This window comes from Gracilinanus agilis, chromosome 3, assembly GCF_016433145.1.
Source record: "Gracilinanus agilis isolate LMUSP501 chromosome 3, AgileGrace, whole genome shotgun sequence".
Classification (NCBI taxonomy): Eukaryota; Metazoa; Chordata; class Mammalia; order Didelphimorphia; family Didelphidae; genus Gracilinanus; species Gracilinanus agilis.
In genome coordinates, this window is record NC_058132.1 from 371,803,868 (window position 1) to 371,820,012 (window position 16,145).

The 16,145-nt window shown below is 36.0% G+C and overlaps 2 protein-coding genes across 3 annotated transcripts in view; one reads left to right on the top strand and one right to left on the bottom strand.

The window, feature by feature from the left end:
* Nucleotides 1–16,145, bottom strand: part of CMSS1 (cms1 ribosomal small subunit homolog) — a 425,421-nt gene that overhangs the window by 241,149 nt on the left and 168,127 nt on the right. The window lies entirely within an intron of this gene.
* Nucleotides 1–16,145, top strand: part of FILIP1L (filamin A interacting protein 1 like) — a 341,519-nt gene that overhangs the window by 168,311 nt on the left and 157,063 nt on the right. The gene's annotated exons all lie outside the window — the stretch shown is intronic.

Sequence of the window (16,145 nt, forward strand, 5' to 3'; positions counted from 1 at the left end):
TGGGGCAGCTGGGTAGCTCAGTGAAGTGAGAGTCAGGCCTAGAGACAGGAGGTCCTGGGTTCAAGCCTGGCCTCAGCCACTTCCCAGCTGTGTGACCCTGGGCAAGTCACTTGACCCCCATTGCCCACCCTTACCAATCTTCCACCTATGAGACAATACACTGAAGTACAAGGGTTTAAAAAAAAAAAAAAGTCATGCAGCATTTCAAACTTGTAGCACTACCACACCTATTAAAAACCTTCACCATTTCTTCTCTCTCCTAACCTTATCTCACTGAAAAAAAAAAAGGAAAAGGAAAAAAAACAAATTTCTTGGTGCAAATAGGCATTATTCAAGCAAATTTGGGTACGTTTACATATCTCCTTAAAGCTCATAATTATTTCTTACCTATGTATTAGAATATTATATCATGGATAACTTTTAGTAATATGGAAAGTTCTGGTCAAGCCTTACTTCCCTAAGAAACACAGAAGAACAAATGAAAGAATATGAAATGAAACACACTGAAGAGATTTACTACTGGTTTCCAGTTAAAGGCCAGGTGAGGGGCAGCTAGGTGGCTCAGAAGATAGCCAGGTGTGCAGACAGGAAATTCTGGGTTCAAATCTAGCCACAGGCACTTCCTAGCTGTGTGACCCTGGGCAAGTCACTTAATCCCAGTTGCCTAGCCCTTACTGGTCCTCTGTATTGGAACTGATACACAATACTGATTCTAAGACAGAAAGTAAGATTTTTTTAAAAGTCCAAGCTAGAAGCAGTTGAGCCCTTACCTTACATCAGTGGACAGGTCTTTTTCCTGCTCCTGGTCCCAGGTCAGACCTTCGGAAAGAGACTATGTTGTGCCTTGTTCCTGGCAGCTTTCCAGCTAAAGGTTACAGAATGGGAGAGAGTTCCAAGAACACTTCATTCAAAGCTGTGGCAGGGTACTAGCACTGGGAAGACAGAAGGGCCAGGATTTGCTACAATGCCATCTCATTGCAGCACTGCATCTGGGAGACAACAACTAAGTCTACCCACCCAATCCAAGAAGGAGATAGAATTTTGTAAAGTCACAATCCTCAACTGAGGCTGCAGCTATAGTGAGGGAACAGAAGAACTTCTAACACTTCAGTAAACAAATAACCTCAAGCTAACATAATCCCATAATGAAATGCTAGAAGGACATAATTCAGCATAAACCCAGAAAAATGAAATGAGCCATCCACAAGGACTTCAAAAGTAGATGAAAGCAATAAAGAAAGATATGAAATGAGATAAAAAATGAAATCAGGGTATTTTGAAAGGAAAAATAAACAACCTAGAAGAGAGAATGGAAAGTCTTACCCAAAAACTGCATACATGGAAGGAGCAAAATGAAATTAATGGTTCAAAAGTACACCAAAAAATATAAACCCCCCAAACTTGAAAAATCAGAATATATACAATATCTGCTATCAAAAACAACCAACTTAAGTAACAAGATAAAGAGATAATTAAGGAATCATAGACCTCCCTGAAAACAATGATCTAAAATCAGGATATAATATTTCAAGAAATTCTACAAGAAAAATATCCTGAAATATGAAGACATTAAAGTAAAGTTAAAGTGGAGAGAATGTGCAGGTCATTTCCTAAAAGAAAATCTAAACCAAATACATCCAAAATGTCACAAGAAAAATCCAGAGTTTTTAGTTTAAATACCATAAGCAATAAAAAAGAAAAGAGATAATAAACCAAGGAACCACAATTATGATCACAGATCATTATGCAACAATTATGATAAGGCAACAAGCATTACTGAGAGCTTATTTTGTGTTGGGCATAAAGCTATAGACAGGGTAAGAGAACCTGGAATATGACACACCAAAAAGCAAAAATATCACCAAGAATAACATTCCACAAAACTGAGTTTAATCCTATAGATGGCAGAAATGGATCTTTAATAGAAGAAATGAATTCAAGTATTGCCAGTAAGGAAGGCCCGGGGGGGGGGGGGGGGAGGGGAAGAGAAAAGAAATGGGAAAAAAAGTGAGTGTCCATTGACTGAGGAATGGCTGAATAATCTGTGTTATATGAATGTAATAGATACTATATGGTGAAAATTATGAATTCATAAAAGATTCAGAGAAACTTTGATATTTTTTCTCCAAAAAAGTATTTCAGAGAAAGACTTCTATGAACTAATGAAAAGTGAAATTAGAAGAACCAGAACAATTTACATGATGACCACAATAATGTAGGAAACAATTTTTAAAAGACTTCAGAACTCTAATCAACACAGATAATGACTTCAGAAGACAGATGGTAAAGCATGCCTCAGCATCGGTCCTCTTGGCTGAAAAGTATTGGACCAGAATGAGACATATTTTTTGGCATGGTCAATGTTTTGATTCATTTTGTTTAAATATAAATTTTTTGGGGGAGAGGGAGATCATTCCATTGGAGGGATGAATTAGTAATTAGTGATACAGATAAAAAAGGACAGAAGGGGACATAAATGGAAGTTTTGTTACTAGTCCAATCTTAACAGAAGTCATGAGTTCATACAGTCCTCATTTTTTCTTTGCATTCTGAACTGTTTGTGTTTGCTGATGATTGTGTTTAAAAATTTTTAAACAACTATATTCTGGAGGAGCGAAAGGTAGAAGACATGCAATGCATCCTTTTGGTGCAAGATTAACATACAAACATACATGTTATTTTGTTCTCTCTAAGGGCTCATCAAAAACCAAATATTTCTCTTTTATTAAGGGTTCAATTGGCTGTTTTTGTCTACATCTTTTAAAAAATAAAGGCAGGTATCTTTCCTTTAAAAATAAACAGGTGAATTTTTCCCTTTTGTTATTTAAACCAACTTTCTATAGTTTGTATTCTATATTGATTTAGTACTGATAGTACTTCCTTCAAGCATGGACCACACAATTACTTTGACACAATTCAAGAATTCATTTGATTAAATTTTCTTAATGGAAAAGATAGCACATAGTTTTTTTTGCAGTACCATAAACTTAAAGAGTTGGAAGAGGGCCTTAGAAATTACTTGTGTAATTGCTTGGGTGATGAAACCCAAGAAGCATTCGATCAAACATTTTTCTATAACAAATAATGATAACCTTTGAGTTCTATTTAATACAAGAGAATGTCTATAATAGTTATGTGTTTAAGCAGGAAACAATGTTTCTCCTATTTAGACCTACTGAGTTTTCCACTCCCTGTGGGATACTGGTTAAGATTAGATTATATCCTTAATCATTAGGCAATGAGAACAGGAAAGTAACTTGTTAGTGTCTGAGGACAGATTTAAAATCATGAAGATGGTTGTTCCTGATTCCAAGCCTACTGCTCTACTGTGCCACCCAGTTACCCATTAACCTTAAAAGCACCATGTATTGGAGGTTATAGTTGTTGTTAGTGTGATAGCATCTATTAGTCAAGTTATATATTTTCTACTCCCTTCCCTCCTCATTCTTTAATAGAAGTAGGATGGAAGATATTAGAATTTTGAGAGTTATACCTTGGGAGTCATGGAAGGAAAAACAACACTCTTGTTTTTATTTCTAAAACATAATCTTGAATAAAGCCCTTACACTGACTGTCTCCTCCCTTCAGACCAAAATACTTTCAGAGTTTTGTGTTTTTTTGAAATAGGTGTTGAGCTAAGTAGAAACAAGGGACTTATGGTAATATTCTAACTCTCATCAGACAGGTGAATGAAAGGAAAAGGGATCCTTTCATAGTAACAAGGGATAGAATAAAACCAAACAAAAATATTCCCAGTGTTTAAATGGCATACTGAAAGTAAAACAACTCTGAGGTTTCACCTCCCACCCAGAAAATTGGCAAAGATGACAAAAGATGGAAGCAATCCATGTTGAAGAGGTTGTATGAAGCACACTAATTATACTGTTGGTAGAATTGTGAATTGGTCCAACCATTCTGGAAACCAACTTGAAGTTATGCTAAATGTCTATACTCTTTGGCTCAAAGAATTCGCCAATAAAAGCTGGAACTTATATAGCATTTTAAGGTCTATAAAGCACCTGACACATGATTTCATTTGATCTCTATAACAATTCTGGGAGTTAGATGCGATTTTTCCATTTTACAGATGAAGAAACTAAGGCATAGTGAGGCTAAGGGGCTTCTATAGGGTCATCAGAGCCAGTAAGTGTATGAAGCAGGATCTGAGTTCTGATCTTCCTGATTTCAAATCCTACACTCTATCTATAGTGGTACCTGGCTGCCATAATAGTATATGCCACTATTCGACAAATACACTAAGGAGATCAAAGACATAATGAAAGATCTTAGATATATAGAAAACATTTATTATTGAGCCTTTTTGTGGTTACAAAGAAGTGGAAAATGATAACTGTGGTAAAAGAATGTTATGGGATATTACTGTACCATAATTACTATATATGAAGAATCAGAAAAACATAGGAAGATTTATATGAACAGATGCAGAATGATATAAGAAAAACTAGCACAAACAACATATATGATGACTACCACAATGTAAATAGAAAGCATAAAGAAATGAAACAAACTTTGTGTAATTTTAATAGTTAAGCTTGGCTGAGAGAAGAGCTAAGTTTAACTTTTTCCTTCCGTGCAGATGTATAGGATTATGGGATATACCATCAATCAAATCACCATTTATTTATCACAATTGTGCTAGGTGTTGGGAATATGAAAAAAAAAAGCAGTAGCTAAAATAGTCCCTGATTCAAGCAGCTTACATTCAAATTTCAGAAATTGTCAATGGGCTTTTCTGAATTCATCCTCTTTTAAAATTTTTGTTATAAAGGAATGCTAGATGGATAAGTATAAGGGAAGGGCATGTGAAAATGAATGTAATGAAAAAAGAGAAACAAGCATAATTTTAAAAAACCATATGTTGAGAATTGGTTTTAAAGAAAAGTAAGGTTTTGAGTGATAATACATGTATAACCTGGTGAAATTGTCAGCTCTAGGAGGGAGTGAAGGAAAGAACATGAATCACGTAACCATGAAAAAATATTTAAAAAATAAAATTATGTTAAAGAAAGAAAAAATAGCTTAACCTAGAAAAATAGGAGAATGAAAAGAGACCAAACACAAATAGGAATTGAGTCAGATGACAAAAGGGCAGCAAGATAGTGTAGTGGTCACAATACCAGGCCTGAAGTCAGAAAGACTCATCTTCCTGAGTTCAAATCCAGTTTCAGATACTTAACTAGCTGTGTGATCCTGAGCAAGTCACTTAACCCATTTGCCTCTGTTTCTTAATCTATCAAAGGAATTGGAGAAGGAAATGGAATCACAAAGAACAGACATGACTGAACAACACTGTCTTGTAAAAGTTAATCCTGTTAGTAAAGTTTTCTTTGCTGGTTGAATTTACTTAGGAAATGGCTCCATTGGGACATCCCTCAGGGTCATTAAATTTAACCAAGATAAATTAAGGGAAGGGCAAACTCCTAGCATCATTATTATATAAGATCTAAAAAGATTGCTGAATATTTGAATTAGATGCTAACAAAGCTCCTACTCTAAAGACATAATTTTTTTCTTAGATATTAATTCAGAACTTGACAGTTGCTAATGCACTTGATTATTTGTTTTCTAGTCTATGACAAATTAAGCAGAAGATTGGTGCAAAATAAAGATAATAACCTCTGACATTTAGACAGGCTTCAAACTTTTTAAAGTATTTTTCTCATGATCATTAAAAGGGTATTTTTTTGTTCCATTTTAGGGATTAAGACACTAAGGCTAGGAAAATTTAGGTGACTTGCCCACATTTGAGGTGGGATTCCAATCTGGATAACTTCATTCCAAACCTATTACTCTCCATGACATGATACTGATTCTCATAGAGGAGATGCTTTTAGAAGTAGGCCCTATAATACAGCGATTGCTGACAACCTGAAGGTACATGAGGGGTGACAAAAACTAAAAAGCGGTTAAAGAACTATATTACTAAGTAGTAATTAGTATTCACCAGGCCCCAAAATTTTCAAGAAAAGGATCGATGAGGTTCATTATTCATTTAGAAAGGCAGGGAAAGCTAAAGTAAATATCTGAAAGGTTTCCAAATTCCACTGGAATTGCTCCAGTTACAAAACATTTTGTACCTGAAGTGGTAAAGTTTAGCAAACTGGAAAAGCCACTCATATCCAACTCCTCATTTTTCTAATAGACAGATAATCAAGTGATATTACATATAATCTATCCCTAAGTGTCTAACAATCTTGCATACATTCTTTAAAAAAACCAAACAACCCTTGCTTTCTGTCAGTTCTATTCATTGTAAGGCAGAAGGGCAAGGCAATGGAGGTTATGTGACTTATCCAGGGTCACAGTGTCTGCAGTCAAATCTGAAACAGCAATTTCCATCTCCAGGCATGGCTCTCTATCCATTGAGCCATCTAGCTGCTTCCAATATAAATATATTTTAAATAAATAACAAAAGTATTTAATAATATATCTTCAAAGGTACTAGAAGTAAAAGACATGTAGTTAAAAAGAATACTGGGCCTGGAGTTAGGAAGATCTGGGTTCAAATATGACTTCAGATACTTACTAGTTTTATGACCCTGGGAACGTCATCTTACCTCTAACTAAGTTCCTTCAACTGTTAAAATGGGGATAACAGGATCTACCTCACAGGTTGTTGCATGGATCAAATGAGTTAATATCTGTAAAGTACTTAATACAGTGCCTGGCAAATGGTAGGTGCTTAATATATATTTATTCCCTTCCCTCTCTTCCCTAAAGTTTCATATTAATATTTTAAAAAAGAATCCATCTAGAAGGGTTCCTATCCCATTATGTTTAATGAAATCTGCAGGAATTTCCCTACTGAATCTCCAGCATGATAACAAGTATCTTTAAGCTGATTTTTCAACCATTGGGAATTGCTGGATGGATGCGAACAGGATTGGCTTTTGTTTCCTAGATTTGAACGGACAATGTGATTGCAAAATGAACTGCTAAGAAAAAATGTTGCTTAGAGGCTACAATTCGATGCTGTAATTTGTGCATTATGAAAATAGCTGAGACATGGAGCTAAAGCCAAAATTAACTCCCTTGGAATTGCCCTGCTATTATTTAACACACAGAGGAACACAGTCATAGAGATCAGATCCATGCTTGAATGGGGGATGCGATTTCCCCTTCTTAAGATGAATTATTTATTCTCGCAAGAAAACCTTGTCATAAAGTCCTTGGTTTATAGTACCATTACTGTTAAAGAACCAGATGATATTGGGTACCTTGTGTTCTTGGTAATGCCAAATTTCACCTTCAGCAGGTGGGTGCTGGAGCTGGAGCTCATCTAAATCAAGAACTGATTGCTAAAATTTTAGGCTGAGCATTTACCTCATATAAATCAGCAAATAATACAAATCAGGGCTTGGTTTATGTTTTGTTGATTGTCCAGACTTAAATCAGTGATGGAGAAAATGTTAATAATGTAAATTTAGCTTAAAAGTATATCTCTGTTTTTGGAGATCTTATTGTTAAATATTTATCAGAATTCCTATGACTCTAACACATATTCACATATAAATATATTGTATAAATATAGCCTACTGGAATGAAAAGACATTTTGTACAATCCATATAATCCCATCTACAAGGTCTTTATCTTAAGATTGCTACTATGATGAGCCTATGTTATAACAAAATCTTTATAGTGCTTTTAATAACTTTAGCCCTGGGAAAGAATTAGGGATAGACTCATACTACTGTCAGTCAATGAACATTTATTAGTTGCTTATTATGCCAGGAAATGTGGGTGACATTTATAGTTAGTGTATATAACATGCATGTAGATAGGGAGCTCACTGAGGAGCAGTAGGATATAGAGAAAGAATCCCAAGTGAGAAAAGTGCCATGAACATCAAGATGAGAGAGTATGAAAGGTGGAAATGTGATCAATAAAGTAAAATATGGCAAGGAATTAAAAAAATGAAGGTTGAGAAAAGGTCATTTGATTTGGCAATTAAAGGCTCACTGGTGACTTTGGGAAGAGAAGTTCAAATTGAATAAGGAGGCTAGAAGCCAGAGGATTTAAGAGATTAGGATTTGAAGGGGAATTAGGTGGCTCAGGGGTTTGAGAGCCAGATTTGGAGAAAAAAAGTCCTGGGTTCAAATGTGACCTCAGACACTTCTCAGCTGCCTGACCCTGAGCAAGTCCCTTAATCCCCATTGCCTAGCCCTTACTGCTCTTCTGCCTTGTAACCAATATACAGTATTGATTCTAAGACTGAAAATAGGAGTTTAAACAATAAAAAGAGAGTAAGATGAGAGAAAGTGGAGGCTCCCAAGTAAAGAAGGCTTTCTCAGGGAAGGCTTTCTTAGGGAGTTGAGGTATATGAACAAGAAGAGAAGTAGGACAATAGCTAGTGGGGATTTTGAGTTTGCTTTTTGTTTTCCAAAGGATAAAGGAGTCTTAAATGTGATTGTAGGCAGCAAGGAAGGGGACTAAAAGATATGGAAAGTCTGACAATTATAGAAAGTGTGGATTATAATTGGGGCAAATTACTGGAGAGTGCAGCAGTGAACAGGATGCAGAGTCTGTGCAGTGGGGTTAGGCTTGGTAAAAAGTAGAAGATCCCTTTTTCAAAGGTTGAAATAAAGGAGGAGCTAATATGGGTAAAATGTTTGAATGAAGTGAGACAAGGAGGAGAAGAGGGGGTGGAAATATTGCACATGGTTCTCCATTTTTTCAAGAGGTATAAAGTGAAGTTGCAGTTGAAGAAATATAAGCTTAGAGGTTGTAGAAGACTGTGTTATGGGAAGCTCGAGGAGAAACAGTTTAGATAGAATAACCACTGTAGTAAGTGGGACAGAAAATTGTTTAAACTCATACTATTGTCAGTTGACAAACATTTATTAATCACTTACAGTGCCAGGAATCCACGTGGGTGGCATTCATAGTTAATGTACATGGCATGGATGTAGATTCAGAGAGGACCCAGTTGAGATTTGATAACAAATTAGTAGTGGACCTAATCAGCACAATTTTGTGACTCTCTCAGCAGCAGATGAATAGAAGCAAAGGAGGAAAACAGTGGGAGAAATCTAGGATTGGTTATGATCGGAGATAAGACAACGAATGGGCATATAATTTAGAGATTAAACTGATCTGCCAGGTTCACCATACCCAGTTTTACTACAACATTAGTAGTATTGCCTTGCTTATGTGGGTAGCAGTGCTGAAGGGTAATAATGTAGTATTCTTCTGATGCTGCTTTCAGTAAGCGAGTAGCAGGATTTTGGTTGATGAATTTGTATAGTCCTGGATCTCTGTTGTTTCACACTGTATATATGTTTCTAGAAGGCCTATTCTAGTCCCTGATTATCCTCAATCAGGAAAAATACTGCAAAGTTAAGGTCATTCTGAAGTTATCCAAAGGATATGCATTGAGGTTGATGCAGCATAAAACTGAGACAAAACAATTCACCACCAATATTCAAGTTTTTGTTGTCACTTTCCATTTTCCACATATAGGATCTCATGTACTTTCCTCAAGCATGATCCTGACTTCTGAGGCATAGCAAGCAGCTTCAATCTTTTTTTTTTTTTTTTTTACCAGACAACACTAAAAAAATTCACATTAAAAAAAAAAAGTAAGCTAAGGATAGATAAGTTTTAAAGTTGAACTTATATGATGAAGAATATTTGATACCTGAAAGGCAAGTAGGTGACTAGTTTTTTGGTACATAACTTGCATAAGGCACTGAGACTAGGAGTCTACAGGAGAGGTCACTGAAAATACCAAGGTGTATAGATAAGGAAGAAGAGGAGGGCATGCTTTATCTGGAGTTGTGTAGAGGCTCCAGTATGACTTGCTATTGTTTCTTTTTGCTTTATTAAACCTTAACTTTTGCCCTCTGTTCTTAGGTCACAAAAATGACTAATACATCTTTGAAAAGACCTTATCCCCAACTCTAACAAACAGGTTGCCAAAATAAATTAATACCAGAACAGGAACATACCTTTGATTATAGACCTAAAGGTTATTCAAGATAATTTTTAAACAAAAGGTAAAATCATAATTTGTATAATAAACTACAATGCTTACAACGGTTTTTTTTTAAATCACCCACAATACTACTGTTCCAAAGGAGACAACAGCAAAAAGAATCTCATTGTTAGTAAGCAGTACCTCAGCATATTAAAAACTCCCAATAAAACAGTCCTTCTAGAACTTGGAATTCTTAAAATGTAAGAATTTCCCTCTAGAAGTATAATTACCTAAAGAAGGACACCATTTGTGTAACTATAATCACCACTTTCTTGGTACAAGAATTAAAAGTGCAGTTAAGCCTATTGATTAAAAAATGCTAAAATAAGAGCATCACACACTTCCTTTGTGCCTTTCAAAGAACCATTTAATACTCTGAAATGCAGCCACTTCTGGGACCAGGATTAGAATCTAAACTTCTGATCAAGTATCAGCATATCACTTACACAAAGTTCAGTTCTAATAGGTAAAAGGCAAGGTTTCTCACAAACCCCCAAAATTTATTTTAAAATATATTCTAAGCTAAATGCTAACTACCTAAGCCTTCCTTTCTTTTTATTCCCCACCCAAATACCTAGGTCTTTTAAGGAAGTGATTTATTTAAAAACTCCAAACTATGACTCCTCCCAAAATAGCCAAAGAAAAATTTAACTTTAGATAAGGAAGTATATTTAATTCAAAGGTTACTTCCTAAAATCTTTCTTCTTTTGAAAACATTTTAAACACTAGAATAACCACTTTTAGATATATCTACAATACTATTAAACTCTGCTCCATTTCTGAAATTTCTCACTGGAAAGTTTTTCCTACTCCATTTTGAGAAAATTAAGCACTGGCCACTTTTCAGCAGAGAAATTTCCAATACTGGGTGGCATTATAACAAGAATATGCTGAGAACTAAGATGTTTAAACAATTCTGGTCTCATTTTCAACTAATTGGTCTGATTCCTGATAATCATAGTTGATCAGATATATGATTAAATCTCTTTTGGAAATGGAAAATCTTTTATGATTTATTACTATCTGAAACCCAGTGATATTTCACTTTTTTAGTACAATGTTTTTGAATCCAGAAGACTGTGCTATGATGCCAACTTTAGGAAATAGAGTTGAAGGACGATAATACCCATACTAGAAATCAGAAACAGAATGGCGAGTTTAAAAACCAAGTTATTTTTTTTCAAACGTGCTTTTAAAAAATGTCACTGGTGTCTGTATTGCTTTGCTTTTTATTTTGTTTGAAGCTTACCCACCCTCATCCCCCAAATCCAGCCCTCATTTTTGGAACTAAACTGTGTGATGAAGTCATTTGTGAGTATAATAGCAAACTACCACAAAATCAAAGGAGGAAAAAAATTGTGAAAATAAACTTCCATGAGAAGCAAGATGAGCTACTTGCATGCATATTCTAAATATGTTTTCAATTCTATGTTTTCGGCTATTAAGGACTGAAAATGGGGATGCATTATTATTATTATTCTCAAAAGTATCCCTCAAATTCTCATTTTCTCCACTTCCTATGCCTCTCTCGTCCTAACTTCCCCCACCTCCCCGCAACTGAAAATAGATCATGGTCCAAACTGTATGATTTATATTTTTAATGAGCCAAATGTAAACTTATGGGGGAGAAAAGAAATGACTGGAAATTGTGATTAAGACCTCATGAGGATTATAGACATGACCTTAGAACACCACAAATTCTTTTCAGGCTACACTGTCAATTCCCAGGAAATTTAGCCAGCTTTGTAAAAATCTAAAACAGAAGTTAAGGCTCATCTTTAATCCTCAATACCTAGTAAATGGGCTAAGTGATATACCTGGGTGTTCTGGCACGACTATTGCATAATAAACAGGAAGAGAGGAGAGAGAAAAGGTGCTGTGGCAGAATATTCCTAGTCATCATTTCAGCTGTCTTTCAGTGACATAGGCTGCTGAATTCCTGGTCTATAAAATACATAAAAGATTGAGCAACTTGATGATCTATTTTTGACAAGGCCAGAAAACCTCGATCCTAAAATGGAAGAAGCATTCCCTATGAAAGGCTAAAAAGAAAAATAATATAGATCCAAGCTCTAGTCTGTAGCCACAACAAGGCTAACCAGTAATAGTCTCAGTTCCAACAGAATTTCAGTTTTTAGGTTATATTAATGTAACTTAACTATGGTAGGAAAAAGATGAAAACAGAAATAATTGAAAAAAATTTTTTTCAGGGCTTTACAAGTTGTGAAGGCTTGAAATTTAAGATCTTTGCCTTGGGTCCATGGTACATCAGCTACTACTGACCTCTCATTTCCTAGGGGTAAGGATAGGGACTGGATCTTTTTAGTATTGGCTGCACTTTTAAGTTATATCCACCAAGTTACTCTCAGTAGTGGTAGGGGAGTTAGAACATTCCTTGCTTTCCCTACTTTCTGACTCCCACCATATCTCAACAAATTCTTTCTTTGAGGTTCATGCTATCAATATTTATTTACCTCATTTAGATCATGATGGCCATTATCTACTGACATCCAAAGCATTCTCTTTCATTTCTCAATGAGTCTGGTGCTTATCTCTTTCTCTGCTTTCCACCTTTCTGCCTCAAACTAAGGGACTTAAACTTATACATACTGATGCTTTCTCAAATACCCTAGCTTCACATTTCTGTAGTCTTTTCAATCTCTCTTACCTTCAACTCCACCTTAAGACAGAAGAGAAAGTCACATTCCTAATCATTGTCATCACCCACAAATGTTTCATTCCAGTTTGCACGAATTCTAAATTTTTTATCTGATTGTGTTTTATCATTCATTTTTTCCTTTGCCATATAATCCCTACTTTCTCATTTCCATCCTTTAGTTTCCCTGACTTCTCTCAAGATACAGCTCAAATTCTAACTTTGGAAGACCTTTCCTGGGCTACCTACCTGCTAATGCCTTTCCCTCTGCCACTGCCTCCCATCTATTCTGTATACCTTGTATGCAACCCATTTATACACACATTATCTCCTCTACTGAAACATGAGTCCTCTGAGGGGAGGAGCTATTTTAATTTTTCTTTGTATCCCTGGCACTTAGCACAGTGCTTGGCACATAGTTAGGACGTAATCAAAGCTTGGTGACTTGACTTGACCTGATTTCATTGGCACAGTGCAGTTTCTCAGTGAGAAACTTCTTTTACCAGCTGAAGTTTGGCATTGTATCCACAATTTAGAGCCTTTTAGAGGTACTGGGAGCTCTGAGAGATTAAGTGAATTGCCCATAGGTGGGATTTGAATTCCCCAGGTCTTCCTGGTTTCTTGGTCACCTCAATATCTAGTATACCACACAGCCTTTTCCTAAGCCACATGAAATGATTTTATCTGCAGAGGTTGGGGACCAAGATATGAGTCATTCATTTTCTTTGTGCACAGATGAATAGGGTAATAACTAATAAGTTCATTCAATAATAAGAAGTAGAGAACACAGTTGGATCAACTACACATGCTTTAGGGTATCATTTTTAGAAGAAATGCCAGGTAAGGTTGTCCAAATATGCCAAATAAAATTGCGATTCCAAAAAAACATTCTTTGCATACTCTTTGTTCTTGTGGCTGATTCTCCCCATCTGTATACACTCTGAAAACCTCATGCCACACATTTAAAAAGGAAACAAAATTTTAAGCTAACATATAGTAGAAACAAAAATGGCCATGACTGAGTGATATTATGAGTACCACAGTACGCGCACGTGTGTGTGTGTGTGTGTGTGTGTGTGTGTGTGTGTGTGTTTTTGGGGAAGAGTGGAATTCTATGCCTGAAGGCTCCTCTTCCTCTTGACTATGTTAGGCTTGAATATAGAGATACAAAGAATAAAATAATTCTCTACTGAAAGAATTTTGTTTTGTTTTTAAAATCAAGGTGTTCTCTGTTTCTCTTAAAAGGGCTTCTTCTAGCTCTCTTGCCACCAATTTCATATAGGTAAAAGAAATGAAAAGAAAAAGGCAAAGAAATCTAAAGCTCAAGACCTAAAATGTCCAAATAACATGTCTGAATTCTGCATAATGAAACTGATTTGGTGAGTCTTGGACATTTGTGCATATACACAAAGATCTTAGTTTAGTCTGTGTGTAAATGCTCCATAATTGCTACCAATATAATCTAAGCAAGATGCTTGGGAGAAGTTAATGATTCTTTGTTTTTGCCTCTTTAACTGTAAGCTCCTGCAATTCATCCATTTACTAAGATCTCCTAGCAATGGCAATCCTCTGTAGTCAACTCCTATTCATGGCCACCCCAACTTCTTTCAAATGGAAAGTGACACGAAATTACACAAAGTGAACAGAAAGATCAGTGTTCTACAGTCCCTATGTTTAAAGAAAGAAAACAAAAAAGGGCCATATGAAGTTCCTTAGAACCTCTTAGGCCTGATCACTGTTCATCTGCTTTAGTCACTTCCAAGTTTTACCAAAAAGCTTCTGAAATTGTGTTAGGGTTAGGCTAATTAGGGGTGGACCAAGCCTCAGCTGTCTCAGATTGTTCAGATTGTTTTAAGTCTTATAATGGAGAAATCTGGAGCTTCTCACCCATTGGTCCTATATATTAGGATCTTGGTCCACATCAAAGCAGCTTAGCAAAATTTTCATATTTGTTGAATGTGCATCCCTATTAGCCAGCAGTTTCAATGATTTTACCCTTTTCTGTTTGGATTAAAAAGACAATGGGAAATTTCTAATATATTTCTCTGGCTCCCTAGGAACACTGAGGCCAGAAAGATGCTGGAATAGGATTTGATCTAATGACTGTGCACATATATAACAATAATAGTTAGCATTTCTATAGTACCTACCATGTAGAAGGCACTGGTCTAAGAGCTTTAAGAATATTATCTCATTCAATCCTCACAACAACAGTTGGAAGTAGGGGTTATTTTTATCCCAATTTTATAGTTGAGGAAAATGAAGCAGACAGATTAAATGACTTACCCAGGGTCACACAGCTAGTAAGTAAGACTGGATTTGAACACTAGGTGCTTTAACCACTATACCATTTAGTTGTACCTATCCAGCAGCATAATGGAGAGGAAAAAGCAATGGCTGTAGTCAAAGAACCTGGAATCAAATCATGCCTCTCATAGTTGCTACTGGTGACCTTGGAAAATTGAATTAGTTATTCCTGGGCCTCACCTTCCTTCCCTGTAAGATGAAGGTACTGAACTAGATGGCTTGAGGGGGTCTCTATGATTTTCTATAATCGAAACCTCTTTGCCATCAAAGACTATAATAATTAATATTTATAACAGCTAATATAATAATATACTAAGTACAATGTCTGGCACCTAGTGAGTGCTTACTAAATGTCTGTTCCTTTCCCCCTTTCTTTCCCCACTTTTCTCTTTAGCCTTCTCTTTCCCTCTCCATACTACTGTCCAGCCTATTTTAATACCTTATCTTTTTTGGGTGCTACTTTATGCAAAAAACCAAACAGGGGACAAGTCAACTGGGTTTGGTTGACACAGCAAAAGGCATTCAATTCCTTTGCTAACATGTCCTTTAGAGATAAATAGTCCTATTATTAGTAGTATAGCCTTTGTTCAGAGAAGGGCACAATAAACATTTCTGAGGGCATAAGAATAGGGTGGTTAGAGGCAAAGAAAGGTCTGCCATGTTTATTTACTTTGTTGTTTTGTTGTTCAGTTGTTTTCAGTCATGTCTGACTATCATGGTCCCATTTGAGGTTTCTTGGCAAAGATACTGGAGTGTTTTGCTATTTTCCTTCTCCAACACATTTGACAGATGAAGAAACTGAGGCCAACAGGGCTAAGTGACTTGCCCAGAGTCACAGAGCCAGTAAGTATCTGAGGCTGGATTTGAACTCAGTTATTCCTGACTGGAGGCTCAGCTCCCTAGCTGCCTCCCTAGGTGAACATCACCTGGATCAGTGATTACACTCATCTTTGCCATTCTGGGTCAGAAGAGCTGGTTGGTTCAAATTTACCAATACCAAAGAGATGCCAGCTCTTGGCTCTCCACTTAGTTCTAGGAGGAGGCTACTAAGGGAATGGCTGGTCATACTTGACAGATGCTTTCTCTTTCTCTGGTCTGCTTTTTATTGCTTAATAAATAATTATAAATTATGATACATTCTTGAGAGAATTTTAATCTTAACAGTCCCCTTTCCCCAATTTGAA